The following is a 12,474-nucleotide window of genomic DNA, read 5'->3' as shown; positions in this document are numbered from 1 at the left end:
CTCCACCCCTCTCCCAGTGACCATGGGATCCGATGATGCTGCTGTGTAACTGTCCGCTCCCTTCCAGGCGGGGCCATCGAATGCTCTGCGGACCAGAGGACGTCCACCAAGGTCATCGAGGCCAACAGGACAGCACAGTGAGCAGGCTGTCTCAGATGCCAGCGCCAGCGAGGGGACAGCACCTAGATGTAGCACCCATAAGCGTAAATTTAAGGCACCTTAATCACACCACAGGCTTCTCACTGGTGCTTTTATGTTGGCCCACAGTACTTATTCGAAGACTTGGTGTGATGTCCAACACTGTTTTTGTTTTGCTTTATGAATTTATTTTTGTTTACTCAATACATTTTGACATGTTGCCATGCCTCAGGGTTATTCCTTACTTCTGCATGTGTACAGGAAGCCATGATGTTATGAGTGAGTTGTTTGACATTGAGCTTGATTGACAAGGACCTTAGTTAATGTTATTATCCAGGCTGATTTAGCACTCAGGTATCGAGTGTGGGGCCTGCAGCCCTAGCGTGTATTGGAGGTCCATCTGTAGTGTGCTAGCTGAAGGTTCTTTGGATTAAAGTCTCCCAGGTGTCCCTGCCTCCCTGGAGTATGCCCGGATCAGCGTCTACCCCCTCAGCATTCTCCAATGCGTGTTCATCCTCGGACTCACTGCTGGACTCATCATGTGCAGCCGCAGCCACTGTGCCCACGTCTTCCTCGTCCACTGTGTCGCCCCTTTCCAGCGCCAGATTGTGGAGAGTGCAGCATGCAACCACTATCAGCGACACATGATCTGGGGGGTATTGCAGTGCGCCCCCTGAGCGGTCCAGGCATTGGGAGCGCATCCTGAGAAGACCGATGGTTCTCTCCACCACAGCCCTTGTGGAGCTGTGGCTCCTATTGTACCGCTGCTCAGCTTCTGTTTTTCAATGGCAGAGAAGCATCATGAGCCACCTGCTGAGGGAATAGCCCTTGTCACCCAGCAGACATCCATCCAGCCGGGCTGGAACACTGAAGAGCCCCGGCACCTGGGAGTGTCTGAGGATGTAGGCGTCATGGGAGCTGCCTGGGTACCTTGCACAGACTTGTAGAATCAGCATCCTGTGGTCACACACTATCTGCACGTTCATGGGGTGGAAGCCCTTCCTGTTGACGAAGGCACCGGGCTCACCGGGCGCCTTGATGGCCACATGTGTGCAGTCTATTGCACCCTGGACACGGGGGAAGCCAGCATTGGTCGCAAAGCCTCTGGCTCACTCTATCTGACTGGCATCGTCCCAACGGAAGTGGATGAAAATCAATGCACGCTTGAACAGAGCGTTTGTCACCTGCTTGACACAAGTGTGGACAGCTGATTGGGAGGCTCTGCAGAAATCACCCACCGAGCCCTGGAAAGAGCCGGAGGCATAGAAGTTGAGGGCAGCTGTGACCTTCAGAGCCGCTGGCATGGGGTTCCCACCCACACAGTTTGGGGATATCTCAGGGCCTATCATCTGATAGATATAGTTGACTGTCTCCCTTGAGAGATGGAGCCTCCTTCGGCACTGCAGCTTAGATGTATTGAGGTAGCTGTTTCGCTGCCTGTAAACCCTGCCAGCAAGATATTGGCTTCTTCTGCGGCCCCTTCTGCCTTGGACTTCCTGTTGGCCCTGCACCCCTTATGCCTGCGCCTCTCCTCCAAAAGGTGGCTCCCCTGGAAGCCTCCTGCTTCCTCTGGCCCTCCTTTCCTCCTCAGAGGAGGTGCCTCCAGTGGAGAGTACAATCCTATTCCCAGGTTAAGGGAAGGCTTCCTGAAATCTGCAGGCCCCAGAATTGATTTCTAGAGTTCTGACCAAGGCTTTTACTCCTGTCCTAGCAGCTGAGTTTTGAAGTCTTTCTGCTCACTTAGGCAAGTAAAAATTACTTTCACACTTAAATACCTCAAACATCACATTTGCGGTCCCACTCACCCCTCTTATCCCACCCGTGGATGAGGTTTATACAAATGTCTCCTACCCGCCTACCCATTGCGCCCATGCGACGTCCTGAAGATCACATGGGCCCTGAAAAATCGAGATCGATTGCTGCCTCAAGGGCCTTAACTGGCCCGTTAATTGATGGCGGGTGCGCATCCGAACTTACAGCGCACCCGCCTTCCCAAATATTGCGATGGCACACGGTGACGTCGACGTCACCGCATGTCATTTTACGTGTGGGTGTGCGGGGCCCGCCCCCGCACACCAACGGGAAAATTCTGGAAGTGGTTTCTTTAAAAGTTTGTGTCAATTTTTACTTCTTTGTTTCTGTTTTCATTTTTGTGATGTGTGCCTATGTTTTAATTTAGCAATTGTCCTTCCTGCCCATCTTCTCCGAATTATCAGATTACTAACTTATTTATTGCATTCACATAGTCCCCACTCAGAGGTGTGATGGGTAAACATGTCAGAATCTTGCACTGGTATATGTCTCCATTGACTTATAAACAGAATGATTGCATTTGGAAGTATATCACACATTGTCAGTTATAGTGGCTTAGTGGCTCCAAAAACACAAGGCAACAACTTTTTAACTGGGCTATTTGGGGCACAGCTGTTTATAAAGGTACAATTCAATAGGCAAAGTTTATCCAGATCATTGGACAGTTACATAAATATAATGGCTGAAGTTCAAAAAAGAATTTTCCCTTCATTTTCTAAAGGCGTTTACAGCAAACTAATTACTTTCAAACTGTGGTCACTACAGTTTTGGAAGCAAATGCCACAGCCAATTTACCCATAAGAAGGTCCCACAAACAGCAATGAGATAAATTCCTTTCCCTATTCATGCTATATCAACCCCTACTCCAGTAATAGTGCAAAACCACTCCCAATACTGTATGATCTTCTTTATTTATACCATGACTTGATCCTAGAGCACAAGGGGTGATAGGAAAATAGTTGTGCAATTGCCACATCTAAAAATACAATTGCACGTTGAATCTGTCAGCTTTAGAAAATAGGCATTAACATGAGGTTTAAATCAGATTAACATTCTGAAAATACTACAACAAAAATATTACCTGTCTTCAGATGCTGACTGAATTAATAAGTATTTTAGCTCTTTCTCTTAATGCTCTGCAATACCTGCTGCGAGCAACATTTCAGCTGTCTGGGTGGAGGGCTGCCTTCCCACTCCTGGACAGAAACCGGCCTTTCTGGATTGAAGTTATTTCTGATCCAGTGCTTTTTTGTTTTGTTGACAATGCATAAGTGTAGCAGCTGGGTTAAACTGGGAGCCCTAGGGATTATGGAGCACAGGAATACAGTAATTCCCAGAAGGCTAATTGTGAGTAAAAACTGTCAACAAGATGGCAAATTTTATCCATGTAACAATGACTGCACTGCAAAAACAAAACAATCATTGTATAGAGAACATATTATTCGGGTGACCAGGGTCCGGTGATAAGGCAATGATAAATGTAAGTTCATGCTTCCAGTTCCTGATGACTATAGTCACACTTTGGCTGCAGCTTTAGCCAACTTATTACATAACGTACAGCTACCTGCACTCAAAGCGCTGTTTTTATAGATCCTTTGGTCTTCAAAGGAAAATAGAAAGCCAATGTAATCCCTTGTTAGTGCTGGGTTAATGTTCACAACTCCGTACATTAAGCTGCAGTCTTGTTAAATTGCTTCTACAGCCAGCTGAGGAAGATGAAAGTTTGTTGATATAACTTGGTGAAAAAAGAACAATGGTTTTATAATTTGAAGCAGGTTTATCAGATGAAAATACATTTCTCACTTAGTAAGGAATTTTCAAAGTGCAGCATCAGAGAAATACTGGGAGATTTTTAAATCCCATTGATCATTTGTGCTTTCTCTGCTCCTAGTTGATAAACACCAAATGAAAAAAATGTAGTATCGTTTATTTTATGGGGGAGTTTATCAGAGAATATTAGGAACATAAAATTTAAATATTCATGAAGTGCAGATAAAGTTCAGTCCCAATGGCTTGGTTACAAGACTCCCGAGGCTGCCAGGAAATTAAACAAAATGGAGGTTAAATTGGATAGGGACCACAAATGGTCGTGGGGATTGTGATGTGCTATTGACCCACGCCTGTTTGTTGAATTGTGCAGGAAGCACAGTAAATGAGAGCTGCCTGCTGATTTGCATGATTGCTGCTTGCATCTGACATTGCTCATGCTTTTCATTAGCCCCTCATATCAGGAGGCTGCTCAATATCCGGAGTGGCTAATGCTACTTAAAGGCAGCCTCTTAATATGGAGGTACATTGTGGCTGCAGGAAGTGTTGGGAGTCATTTCAGAAATGAATCTCTCCTGTGAAAGAGTGAAAATTTGCTGTAAGAGACCATCACCAAGGTTTTCAAACCCTGCACTCAAGATCTTAGTGGAAAGGAAGAGAGACGTCCTGTGTCTCCAGGGGCCGGGAGGCCTACTTGATACGGACTCAAGAGGCAGTGGGAGGCAATATTGGTGGAGTCCAACGCCTAGAACCTGGAGGCAATGCAGGAAAAAGTTTAATGACAAGTTGACAAGATAAGTGAGTTCATTTTCAAATGACATATACTACCAACTATACCACTGGCCTCAATCACTGATTAATTCACCCCATCACCCGTCCATCATCTATCAGGACTTGACCCTTTCACTCATATGCTTTACTTCACCCTTATACACTGAACCTTGTTGCAAACCTTGCACCTCCAACTCACAGCTTGCATTCACTGGCAGCTAGTCAACCATGGTAGCCAAATCACCTAGACAAATTGCAGGACACTCACTGACATATCTCCCTCTCTCTTGCAGGAGAAAGTGGCACATAACAGCAGGGGGACAACAGTGCCTGCATGTTTTATCACCCATGGAAGAGACAGTACTGACCATCATGGGAGGGTGAGTCACTGAAGCTGTGGAATGATCGATGATATCAAGGTATCTAATGCTCCTTCTCTCACCCCACTTCTCCCTCCACCCCTAGCCTCTTTCGAATGGAGCTGTTGATGGTGTAAGCAGTCGATCTCACTTTCTCCTCTGCTCTTACCACAACCCAATCATTGTCTTTCTTATTTCAGATTCCCAAGAACTGGAAATTGATCAGTCAATGGTAGGACAGAAAGAAAACAGTGAAAATGGAGAGACATCGTTACTCAATCTTATACAGTTGTAGCCATCATCTCAGATACTGACACTGCATGAATTTTAGTGGCTAGAATAGAGGAGGGATCTGCATGTGGTGAAACAGCAGGCACAAGTGCACTGGAACCAGGGCAAGGAAAAAGATAGCGCAAGTGTCTTTCCTGAGGGGTGAGATCACAAATGAGTTCTGCTGAAGAGGACTCGGGTGAGGACTTCAATGGAGCAGGCTACAGAAAAATGCCTGTGTACAGCCAAATGCTTGGTGTATAGGACAACTTGCCGGAAAGCGCACACTCTGTAGCAAGGAGTATGGAAGAGCCCATGGCACAGGGCTCTGTGCAGAACTTGGAGCATATCTTTTCCAGTTTGGACCAATGCACCCGTGGAACCAATTGCATTGTCTGATGACAAATGTCACATTATGTTCCTTCCATTGCAGCACAAACAGCTTCCATCAAAGGTCTGAATGCTGCAGTTAAAGTTCAAGCCTTACAAACCTAAATTGCTATCCTCATGGCTCTGGATACTAATGTCCAAAGGGGCTCCAAGACTTCACAACAGTTCATCAATCTATTCTCCAATGATTTAGTAAGATTGCTGAGGTGCTGCCCCAGAGAATGAATGTGGCATTATGGAGCATGAATCCTGTTGTCCTCCCTCAGGATGACAACATTCTAGCTCCCACCCCTGCCACTCTACCAGCGCCTTTGCTGTTGCCTGTCAGCCAGCCAGCGGTTTCAGCCCAAGCCAGGTTGGGGCAGTCTGAAGCCAGGCTGTCTAGGCCCACAGCTCCTTGGGGTTGCCCACCAAGATCATTTGCAGACCACACGACTGAAGGTCAGCAGCATTCCACCAGCCATACTGCAGCTACTGATAACACTTAGGAGCACTAGGCAAAGACACACACTAGGTAGGCACTGAGGGGATGCACAAGAGTGATTAATTTATTTTTGTTTGCATAATGTAATAATTACATTTATAAATTAGGGTTTGAATGTGCAGTTTCTGGTGGTTTTTATTTTTGTGTTCTTTGAAAGAGAACAATTTGATGGTCAGTGACAGAGGAAAGGTACAGACTGTGGAACTGTTGAGACTGGGGAGATGCTGTTGTTGCAGGTATTACTCAGGAATTGTGATCCCTACAACCCAGGTTAGAAAGCAGGTGTCCATGTTGTACTCTCCTCTTCCGGTTCCTCCACTTCCTATTGCACATCGTCCCCCTCCTCCTTTTCTTCCTCATGCTCCTGCTCCTTAGCTTGTTAGCTGGTTAATTTTGGCAAGGGCCGATCCTCATAATAACCAAATTGTGCAGCATATTGCCACAAATCTTGGCTCCCATTCAGCTGAGCTCTTCCAGAGTGGTTCAGCCATTGCTTGAGGATGCAGATGGTGTGCTCCATAATGCTTCTTATGGCAGTATGTCTCTCAGTGTAAGACTTTTGTGCAATTTTAAGCAAGTACAGGAAAGCTCCAAAAAATGCATAAAATTGCACCTGTAACCAGAAGAAATAATACAACAACTAACCTATAAATAGTTCATGGATCTCTTCAAATAACGCTGTTTGGGTCTGGGAGATTTTTCATTCCATTTTAACATTGTGTTCAGCTGTGCGAGGTTAAGATGGGCATAGGCTCAGGATGCAAGCATTACTGCAGTTTGCCTACACCTACAAGGAAATGGATGGACATTCTGTCACTGAATCAATACGGATCAAATACTGTCCTCCCCGGGAGCGAGAGATTTGCTCTTGGGTGGAGTTTGAAACAGGTGATGATGGCCAGTTTAACATTGAGTCTGATTTTCTTTTCCAAGGTATCAGGTTAAAAATAATGGAGACCAAAGAAACCCACCAACGTTTGTAACTGCAGTTCCAGCTACAGAGAGCTTCTTTCGTTACATAGGAAGTCATGAGCAAAATATTGTATTGTGTCTATATGTGCACAGAAATAGACAAAAGTGAAACATTGGGCGGAAGTTAATGCCCTCTCCCATGTTCAGTTTGGTGGGGGTCATGTAATCATGTGGGCGCATTGTGCGTGAAGACCTCGCCGTCTTCTCACCACTGCCCTTGGATGGCCTTCCCACCCTATTGTCAATTGAGGCCCTTAAGTGGGCAATTAATGCCCACCTAAGGGCATTATGCAGCTGCTGCTGGTATTCACTCAGTTGTTGGTGGGGGCTTGCCATGTGGGAAGCCCAAAAAAGCAAATCCTGGCATGTTTACTTGCGAGATCCCAGTGTTGGGGTTGGGCTGGGTTGGTGGGGGAGGGTGTCCCGCATTCAAAGGGACTCAGTGCCTTATTTAGGGCCTTGGCATCAGTAAAGGCAACTGCCCAGAGCCACCCCCAACTCTTGCTGCTGACCCTCCTCCTCCCATCCCCATGACCCCTCTCTTGCTATCACTCACCTGTGCCTCGGCCCATTGGCAACGCTAGGCCTTGGGGGTGTAGTATCAGCAGCAGCCACTGCCTCCTCTGTGGTTCTGCTGAGCAATGAAGAGTTCCCAGTGGGTGGAACTACTGTCCATGGGGTTATGGGGTTCCAGGAAACCTGCCACTGCCCAGAGATATAACTTCATGTGGTGAACCTTCCCAAAATGAGGCAACATGGAGTTCTTGGCTGCTCTTCAGCCTGAGTGCGAGATCCCATCACCTCCGTTAAATACTGCCCATCATCTTGTTGACACACAGATCTTATCACACTGAATGTTCAGTTTCACCTCTTTTATTTGAACTAAAGTCAAATGTTTCTGCAAAATTTCACATCAATTCAAATGCTGAACTTGGGGCAAATCCTGTAACTTTATGGGCATGTTTCATATTTGCTAAGAACTCCAAGACTGGATGGAACTACCACAAGCATTGGATAAGCCTCATTTAGAATACTCAGAGGTTGGACTGAAATGCCATCACAAGATCTTCTGGATTAGACTGTCAGCAATAGGACTGATGCACCATCAGGAGGCTACATGCAGTCGCAACTTCGCTAAAGTGATTGCACTGTTGTAGAAGAAATTAGACACACCATTGCCCCTAAACCTAACGCTGTGTTTCATCCATATAGTCCTTCATGAATTAGAAAGGGATCCAGTTCACAGCAAATTGAGTATCAGAGTTACAGTAGACAAATCACTGGCAGCTTTTGTTAATAGAACTGCAGTTCCAAATGACAGTCATTGGCTCATTGCAGACCAATACAGATAAAAATAAAAATGACACAACCCACCACAAAACCATTTAAACGATAGAATAGAATCATAGAATGTTGCAACACAGTAACAAAATCATTCAACTATTGCATCTGTCAGCTCTCAGAAACAGCTTTCCATTTGGATGTATTGCTCTGCCCTTTCCACATAAGTTTTTCAGTTTTTCCTTTTCAAATATTTATCCATTTCCCTTTTAAACACTGTTACCCCAAAGAGCTGTGGATGCTCAGTCAATTCAGAAATCAACAGGTTTTTTTGGACACAATGGGAATCAATGGACATGGGGATCATGAAGGAAGGTGGAGTTGAGGTGGAAGATCAGCAATGATCTGAATGGTGGAGAAGGCTTGAAGGACCTGATGACCTGCTCCTGCTCAGATTTCTTAAGTTCATGCATTCATTTGGATTCTGTTTCCACTGCTGTTTCCAGGCCAATACATTTGCTTACATACCTCCATTTAAAAACTCCCTTCTCCTTGCCTCTCTTTTCATTCTTTTGCTGGTGATCATAGATTTATGCTACTAAGTCACAAACTTACTGGTTAGTCCAAATAGTCTTTGTCATTTATTTAATCGAAATCTCTCATGATTAGCTCTTTCAGGTCTCCTCTACACTTCTTTTGTTCAAATGAAATGAGTCCCAGTTTTTAATCTTTATTCATAACTAAAGTAACATGTTGTGGTGCCCTTTATGGTGTCTTCTTAGAGACTCTTTTCTGCAATTTCTCCATGAGGTTTCATGGCCCTGTCGTGGTGGGGACGGAGCCGGAAAATACAGCGAGCCATTCAAAAAATCCACTGACTTCAGCGGGACCAGAAAATCCCGCTGGTGGGAGAGGCCATAACATTGCAGCCTATGTGCTTAAAATTTTTCTTTAAGCAAGATTTCCAAAATTGAACACATTATTATGAATGAAGTCTAATTAATATTTTTTATAGGTTAGCATTACCTCTTCAATTTGAGTCTTGAAGAGAATGTAAAAGCTTCAATACTTGAAGGCTATGGTCCCATTTATTCTATATTTCTTCAAGGACCCTCTGGACTAAGAATTATGAGTTGACATAATACATTCCTTTAGTTCCAATTTACAGAAAAACGGTACAATTGTAAGATCAAATGCATTTCAAAAATATTCAAAAAGCAATAAACAGCATGTAGCAATATCATGATTAATTACTTTGTATATAATTTCATGCTTAATAATCAAATCTGGAGAACCGCTTACCAGTGATGCCCTGTAGGTACTTTTAAAAATGAGAATTTGTATTTCCAGAACAAAACATTCGATTTTTTCTAGGCCTCTTTCATTCCAGGATTGAAGCCATGCAACAAATGGGCCGAGAACTAACTAACCAAGTGCAGCAGTTATCAGCACAGCCTGAGTCATATGCTAACGCTGTGGTTTCTGACGTCTGCAAAGAGCATGCTGCTACAGCGGTTGAAAAACCCACAAAATATCAATAGGTTCAGCAGGGTATCTCTTTGCACCTGTGCTCTGAGTATAACAAGGGCCAAATTTGGGGCTGCTATCTTGTTCCCAAAATAAGCCTGATAGTTGTCCAACCCAATGATGGGTTGGGCCATTTTTCAGGTGTCCTTGCCGGCACCTGTTTAGGTCCCCTTTGCCAAAATTAAATACCGTAGTACCTGTTCTGTTTAGGATTCTTAAACAATCACTGTGACAATCAGTGACAACCAACAAAAGTTAAGCTTTTGCCTTTTAAAAAAATCGAAAAATTGTTCCTAAATAGCCAGGAAGCGCAGGAGCGCTTCTCTGATCCCACAATTTCTCCTATCACACCTCCCACTATCTATTTCCAGTTGCCTCTTGCATTTGGACTGATCCTAGTGATGTAAGTAGCCTGAAATTGATCCTGTTGAAAAGGGTAAGTTGCTTGTGCGAGAGTGACAAGTGAAAGACACTGGGAGATTCTGTAAATAATATTAATGTTATTGGCCTCAGGCCATCTGATTGGGGTGCACAATTCACAGTGCAGCATCCATCACAAGCCTGAAGCCGGGCCCAAATGAGTTTCCATCTCAGATTCTTTACATTGTCGGTCACACTAACATAAGCAAAACCCTCAAGGAAAATAACAGAATGATAATACAAAAAAATTGGTTGTTATTCTGGCTGTGCTGTTCTAAACTTGCAGTGTGATAACAAAATAGAGCTAGAATGATCAGCTGTCATGCTGCTTGTGTCTTTTTCAAGCTGCTGAATTCATTAACATTAGGGAGAAATAGCAGAACTGTAATTTTGGGTTTTACTAAGGTACAAATGAACCAGGGATTCTAAACAAAACCTGATAATGCATCTGGAGGTATCAAAGTGCAATATTGTAATAAGAAAAATATCTCAAATAAACAGTAGCTGGGATTTTCCATTCTGGGTCTAAGTCCCATGGCAGGGCTGGGAACTGGGATTGTTTCCTGCCGCGGAGCCTGGTGGGAATTTACGCCAAATTGCACAATGCTTGGCTCATTAATTATGCAGTTGGGGGTTTCCAGACATATAGTGTGGTGGGGCGACCTGGATGATACACGCTCCGCCGTCATATCAGGGCGCCATATTTAAAAGGCACCTGGACATCAACTTCTTTGTTGCAAACCCACCGTGGAAGGGGGAGATGGCCTGGTGATCCCAGGGAGCTCCGGCCCCCAGGTTCAGCGGTTCTACCCTTAATGTGCTGCCTAATTCAGTGGAGGCCAGGAGGGACACCCTGTACCCCAAGGATGGAAGGAGGAGGCTGAGGCTTGTGACCAACCCTGCATGGCAGGTAATGGCGTAGTGGTATTGTCACTGGACTGGTGAACCAGAGATCCAGGATAATGCTCTGGGGACCCAGGTGCGAATCTCGCCACGACAGATGGTGGAATTCAATAAAAATCTGCAATGAAAAGTCTAATGTTGACCATGAAACCATTGTTGATTGTCAGAATATCCCATCTGGTTCACTAATGTCCTTTAGGAAAGGAAATCTGCCATCCATACCTGGTCCGGCCTACATGTAACTCTTAAATGCTCTCTGAAATGGCCTAGCAAATCACTCAGTTGCATCAAACTGCTACAAAGCCAATAAAGAGGAATGAAACCGGACGGACCACCCAGCATCGACCTAGACACTGGAAACAACAATGGAAAACCAGCCCTCCTCACCAACTTCTGAAGGCTTGTGCCAAAATTGGGAGTGTAGTCTCACAGACTAGCCTGACATGGTCATAATCACAGAATCATACCTTACAGATCATGTGCCAGATACCACTATTGACAATCCTTGTCGGTGGAACAGGACATACCCAGCAGAGGTGATAGCACAGTGGTATACAGTCGGGAGGGAGTTGCCCTGGGAGTCCTCAACATCGGCTTCAGTCCTCATGAAGTTTCATGGCATCAGGTCAAACAAGGGCAGGAAACCTCCTGCTGATTACCACATAGCACCCGCCCCCAACCCCTCAGGAGCTGATTAACCAGTAGTCCTCCATGTTGAACATCACTTGGAAGGAGCACTGAGGGTGTCAAGGGCCCAGAATGTACTCTGGGTGGGGGACTTCAATGTCCATCACTAAGAGTGGCTCAATAACACCACTACTAACTGTGCTGACCGAGTCCTAAAGGACATAGCTGTTAGACTGGGTCTGCGGCAGGTAGTGAGGGAACCAACAAGAGGGAAAAGTGTACTTGATCTCATCCTCACCAATCTGCCTGCCGCAGACGATTCTGTCCATGGCAGACGATTGGTAGGAGTAACCACTGCACAGTCCTTGTGAAGACAAAGTCCCATCTTCACTTTGAGGAGACCCTCCATTGTGTTGTGTGGCACTACCACCATGCTAAATGGAATAGATTTCGAACAGATCTAGCAACTCAAGACTGGCAACCATAAAGCGCTGTGGGCCATCGGTAGCTGCAGAATTATACTGAACCACAATCTGTAACCTCATGGCCTGGCATATCTCCCACTTTACCATTACCACCAAGTCAGGAGATCAAGCCTTCAATGGAGGTTCAAATGGTTCAATGAAGAGTGCAGGAGGGCATGCCAGGAGCAGCACCAGGCATACCTAAAAATGAGGTATCAGCCTGGTGAAGCTACAACACAGGACTTGTAGTAATTATGGTTTTATTTAGTATGTAATGTACCTTTAAGAA

At 45.1% G+C, this 12,474-nt stretch overlaps 1 protein-coding gene across 2 annotated transcripts in view; it reads right to left on the bottom strand.

Annotated features, from left to right (window-relative positions):
* LOC144691494 (kelch-like protein 13) overlaps positions 1–9,704 on the bottom strand; it is an 89,869-nt gene extending 80,165 nt beyond the window's left edge. Inside the window, exons 1-2 of one of the 2 annotated variants that reach the window (XM_078559627.1) lie at positions 9,547–9,704; positions 3,032–3,249 (exon numbers count right to left, since the gene is read on the bottom strand). The gene's annotated coding sequence lies outside the window, so the exon portion shown is untranslated. The remainder of the gene's footprint in view (positions 1–3,031; positions 3,250–9,546) is intronic. The other variant, XM_078559626.1, reaches the window with a different exon arrangement.
* Positions 9,705–12,474: the final 2,770 nt, after the last annotated feature.

The sequence above is a fragment of the Cetorhinus maximus genome, chromosome 16 (assembly GCF_964194155.1).
Source record: "Cetorhinus maximus chromosome 16, sCetMax3.hap1.1, whole genome shotgun sequence".
In the NCBI taxonomy this organism is placed as follows: domain Eukaryota; kingdom Metazoa; phylum Chordata; class Chondrichthyes; order Lamniformes; family Cetorhinidae; genus Cetorhinus; species Cetorhinus maximus.
The sequence above is the reverse complement of the archived record's forward strand: the minus strand, read 5'-3'. Positions and strand labels throughout refer to the sequence as shown.